We start from the raw sequence: 5,854 nt of genomic DNA on the forward strand, positions 1-5,854 counted from the left end.
GAGAGAGAGAGAGAGAGAGAGAGAGAGAGAGAGAGAGAGAGAGAGAGAGAGAGATAAGATAAAACAGTTCCAGGCTTGATGATGGCCTCCCAGCAGGCCCCACAGAGATAACAGTATAAGCACTGAGTGAGTGATTCACCTGGCTGGCTTCTGAAGAAATGGTCTGAGACTTTGGGACCGACCAGCTTGGAATTACATGAGGGTTGCTCTGTACTTGACCTCTGAAATAGACACATTCTATCTTGCTTTGGGGTGTTCTAGCCTGTGCTGTTTTCGTATCTCCTCCCTTGCGGTCATGTTTCATTGCTTTCATGGTGCCCACCCCAGCAGCTCCTCTGTAGACTGCTAAGCGTCTGATGGACTCTAGCAAATAACCCAGGTGTTTAGAACGGGCTTAACCAAAGGGCAAATGGCATCTTCTGAAGATTTGGGAAGCATTCTAGTCACATGCATAGTTTGCCATGGAAATTCTTTCCCATAGAATATTTTTTAAGTCCTTGGGAACCAAACCTGAGTTGAGGAGAGAGCCATCGGTAAAGCGGCTGACTGACCAACACAAGGATCCAGCTGTGGGACACATTCGTGATTCCAACCCTGAGGAGGCAGAGAGAGACACAGAAATCCTTGGAAATCCGTGGTCGGCCCAGCCTACTTATGAGGCTCAGGCCAGTGAGAGACCCTGTCTTAATTAAACCCCCTGAGGCTGGCCTTTGACTTCCAATGCACATGCATGCACCCCCACACACCTGTGAACCTGACCCCCAAACCTGGTTGGAGGACCAGACTTGTAGCACAGTGGTAGATGATTGCCCGGCATGAGAGGTCCAGGTGTGGGAAGAGACTGCCTCATTTGGAGATAGCCAGTTCTTAGAAACAGCAAGGAGCATACCTTTGATATGCATGCCCTCTAACCAATCCAGAGGCCTCCCTCTCCTATCTGGCCTGTACACCCAGGAGTCAATACTCTTCTTTCTTAGTTATCCCAGACAACTAGCAGCCACCCCTAAATCTTGGAGGTACTCACAGACAATCCCAGACTGTCCCCCCTCCCTGCCTGACCTTTTCCATACAAACCTTGCTAAAGACCATGACCTATATCTTCTCCTTCCTCATGTCCTAGACTTCCTGACCACCTGGGTCCTCTCCCATGAGGCCCTGTGTGATGTGGCATGCTGTACTTCCATGTTGTAGGAGGTCACTTGTTTGTTTCCCAGCCGCCCAGAACCAACTGGAAAAGTCTGCTGGATACTATGGGCCAGTAGGCTGCAGATGGGTGCCCACAGCTTCACAGAAGAACTTTGGGTAACTGACTGTCCAGGCAGTGAGATGTCTCTGTCAATTCTAGAGTTTTGGAAGTTGCTTATAAAGCACTTCCTGTTTACTTAGGTAATATATCCTTCTGGAGTCTTTGATGGAGTTGAAAAATATATAGTTATAGTTTTCCTTAGTTATGATAAAAGATAAAGTATATATAAATATTGTAACTGTAATTCTTGCTTGATACCTGTTTTGTTATATGTAATTTTTATGTGTTAAAGTTAAAATTTTCTTTTTTTATTCAAACAGAAAAGGGGAGGTGACATGGATTCCCCCCAGTATGCTGTGAATACAATTGGTTAATGAATAAAGAAACTGGCTTGACCTGATAGGGTAGAGTAGAGCTAGGTAGGGAAAACTAAACTGAATGCTGGGAGAAAGAAGGCCGAGTCAGTGAGAAGCCATTGAGCCACCGCCAGAGATTGACATGCTGAAGTTTTGCTGGTAAGCCACAGCCACATGGTGATACACAGATTAATGGAGATGGGTTAAATTAAGATGTAAGAGTTAGCCATTATGAAGATAGAGCTAATGGGTCAAGCTGTGATTTAATTAATACAATTTCTATGTGGTTATTTCGGGAGTCTAGATGGCTGGGAAATGAACAAGCAGCCTCCTACAACACTTCCTGTCTCTGGACATGGGAGTATAATGCACTTTGTTCATATCTTTCCTGCTGCTTCTCTCCTCAATGCATCTGGCCCATCACATAAAAGAGTCCCAAACACAGCTTCTCTGGGCTTCCTTTTGCCCACCTGATTGCTGTGCCTGTGCTTGGTGAACAAAGCTGCCAGACACTGAATTCTGAACAAATGGAATATCTGTGAAACTAATAAGGAAATGGAAACCTGGAAAATGAAGGTTTTAAAATAATGCCATTATTATTATTTTAGTTGTTAGAGTTCCCAAGGGATGGAGAGGTAACTCAGTGGCTAAGAGCATATAATACTCTTGCAGAAAACCTGAATACTGTTTCCAGCACCCACATCAACCACAACCACCTGTAACTCCAGATCTAGGGATCTGACACCCTCTTCTGACCTCCATGGACACCTGAACTCATGTACACATGCCTTCAAATGTACACGTACGCATCACACACATGCACACGGTTAGAGATCAGTCTAACAGCCGTAATAATAGTAGTAGTAGTAATAATAACATGCAATGTGTTGGTTACTTTTCTATCACTGTGACCAAAGTCCTTAGGCATTCAGACTCATCCCCATATACACAGAGTTCAAGGCCAACCTGGGATACTTGAGCCCCTGTCCAAAAAAAAAAGAAAGGAAGGAAGGAAGGAAGGAAGAAAGAAAGGAAGAAAGAAAGAAAGGAAGAAAGAAGAAAGAAAGAAAGATAAAGAAAATGTGGTCAAACTTGGGATTTTTTTTCCTTTACTGATGTTAAAATAGCATTCCCTCAACATTGTACTTGGTATTCTTTCTTCTGTTTGATTTAATCTATTGGTGACATTTTCTGTTGTTTTTGTTGCTATTATTTATTTTCTTGAGACGGGGTCTCACAATAGAGACCAGGCTGGCCTAGAACTTACTACATAGAACAAGCTGGCCTCAAACTTTTGGCAGTATTCCCTTCTGCTGTGTGAGCCACCACACAGCATTCTCCACTCTAGTTTTTGTTTGTTTATTCAGCCTTTAAAAATTGCATTGTCAGGCAGTGGTGGCGCACACCTTTAACCCCAGCACTCAGGAGGCAGAGGCAGGCAGATCTCTGAGTTCGAGGCCAGCCTGGTCCACAGAGAGAGTTCCAAGACAGGCTCCAAAGCTACTCAGAGAAACCCTGTTTCAAAAAACAACACCCCCCCCAATCACATTAATTTATTTATTTTCTGGTGGGGAGGACACAAGTTACGGCGGACTTGTGCTTGTGGTGGGTGGAAGGTCAGCAGACAGCTTCCAGGAGTCAATTCTCACCTCCACCCTGTGGGTCCCTTAAGTCAAACTCAGGTCACCAGGCTTGGCAGCCACTGCCTTCACCCACTGAGCCATTTAACTGGCCCTTCATTGAGTTTTCATCTCCAAATTTTCAGATCGAATTTTTTTCTCCCCCAGTTTCTCTGCCGAGTTTCTCATCCACTGGTGGCTTTTCCACACATTGACATTCTTACTACATTTCCTCTGCTACTGTTCTTGTTGCTAGCGGTGGTGGTGGCGATGGTTTTTTGAGACAGGATTTCTCTGTATAGCTCTGGCTGTCCTGGAATTTGCTCTGTAGTCCAGGCTGGCCACCAACTCAGAGATTACCCTGCCTCTGCCTCCTAAGTGCTGGAGCCACCACATGCAGATAAAAATCTTGTTATTTATTTAATTATTAATTAATTCATTCATTCATCCATTTATGTATGTATGTATGTATGTATGTATGTATGTATGTATGTATTTATATTTTTTGAGCCAGTGTCTCATTATGTAGCACTGGATGGCCTGAAACTTGCTATGTAGACCAGACCGGCCTGCATAGCCAGTAATACACTTAAAACATTTTATTACTATGACACCATTAGTGACCATAGGGGGGAAATGGTAAAAATGTAAAGTATGAAGCTAAAAATTGATTATGGTAAAAGTGACAATAATAAATAAAAAAAATAGAGGGAGGTATCAGAGAAAAGAGAAAGAAGAAAATGGAAAGAAAAGATTAGGGAAAGGAGAGAAGAGAGGAGAGGAGAAGGGAGGAGGGAAGGGGAGGAGAGGGAAGAGAGGGGAAGGGAAAGAAGGGGAGAGGAACAAAGGGCAAGGGGCAAATACCCAACAATCTCATAGACCTGCTGCCAAATTTAAAAGGCTTTTCTCAGAATGGCCACTAGAGGGGAGTCAAGCCCCATGTAGTTGAAATGGTCACTGGCGATAAGGTCCTTGGCTGCCAAGAGCTGAGGTTGTGACCTCCTGCTGCAGGTTCAGGGGATCCAAGCAGAAGCTAAAACCTCTGTCTGAGTCCCCTCCTTTCTCTCCAGGGCTCCCACATGAAATAAGGACACCATCGGGGCTCCTGTCTTCCTATCAAGTGCACTGAACCCTACAAGAACTTCATTTTAGGAATTACCTTTGCCGTCCAATTTTTAGCTCTTCGTCCCCAGGCTCTATTAAAACGCTGCCTCCTCTGAAAATAAGCCTTACTCTGAGGAACTAGAGGCTAATTTCGCCCTTCCAGGTGTGCTCGGACTGGAGGGGATCTGACCTCTAAGATTAGAGGTCTAGACCTAGTTTCTAGAGAACCTTGTTTGGGTTGTACAGTAGCTAGAGGATCATATTTTCTGTCCATTACGGGACCATCGCTGTACATTTCCCTGATCCCGCAAGAGGTGTTCACAGGAGCTTAGGGATGTCCTATTGGCCTCCAATCAAGATGGACCTCTGACTGCTTCTAGATCACTTGAGAAGCTATCTACCCACATACATAAGGTGTCCTCAATGCATCAAGCCCCAAACTGCATCTTGCTCCTTAAAATCGTAGTAGAATACACAGGGGTGACTGGGGGACGGCTCAGTGATTAAACACTGGTCACTCGGGGGTGAAGACCACAATTCGGATCCTCACACCTAATGCTGGTTGAGCGAGGTGGCCCCTCCTCGAACACAAAGGACCCCACCCCTACCCCAGAACATGGCAAGAGAGACGACTCATATCAGCCTACTCTGGGTTTGTCTGAGAGACTCTGCCTCATTGAATGAGGTAGGAGAGAAATCAAGAATGATTTCTGAGATCAACTTTGGATATCTAAATGCATACTGTACACATTCGCCCATGCGCGTGCAAACACACACACACACACACACACACACAAACACGTGTGTGAATGCATGGATGCAAATGAAAAAATATAAATAACCTAAAATTTATAGTCTGCCGTGGGATTTTCAAACAGAGAAAAAGGATAAAAAGCTTGCTGCCAGGAAGCAGCATTTATTTGTGCTGGCATTGGCTCAGCGGATTTACATCCAAAGGCTGAGCCCCGAGTGCAGCAGGCCATAGCTTTCTATACCTTTCGTTAGTTCCCTTATACATTTCAGCCCCTTTACCTCCCTTATACACTCTAGTAATTGGGTGGTCTGTTACAGGGTCATGACGGAGTCATGCATACATGCACAGACACTGGTTATGCCATGTTCCCTTCCATTTGTTTTGGGAGGACCCTTACTATAAGCCAAAACATGCTCTTTATCAGGTGCCTGGTTCTATTTATACGCATTTAATATTCACAACAATCCTCTAGGGGGTGCTATTGCTGCGGCTGTGGCATGAATGAGTCTGATTCCTCAGCTTGGTTTCTAAGCAGTGTGCACTCTGCCTCTTCAGAGAACAGCATTTTCATCTCCTCTCTACAACCTCCTTGCTCCTCTGGACTGAGCCAGGGACAGTTCATTCAGCTCAGTACCATCTTCCCAAGCTCAGGCTTGAAGCCTGTCCCCTTCACCCTTAAGTGTTGGGTATCTGTCACTGCTGTGGGTGAGTTCCTGCTGCCCCTCCCACCGCTTCCTGACATATGGACTGGCAATCGTATGTCCTCTGGACAGCC

Source organism: Microtus ochrogaster, chromosome 1 (assembly GCF_000317375.1).
Source record: "Microtus ochrogaster isolate Prairie Vole_2 chromosome 1, MicOch1.0, whole genome shotgun sequence".
NCBI lineage: Eukaryota > Metazoa > Chordata > Mammalia > Rodentia > Cricetidae > Microtus > Microtus ochrogaster.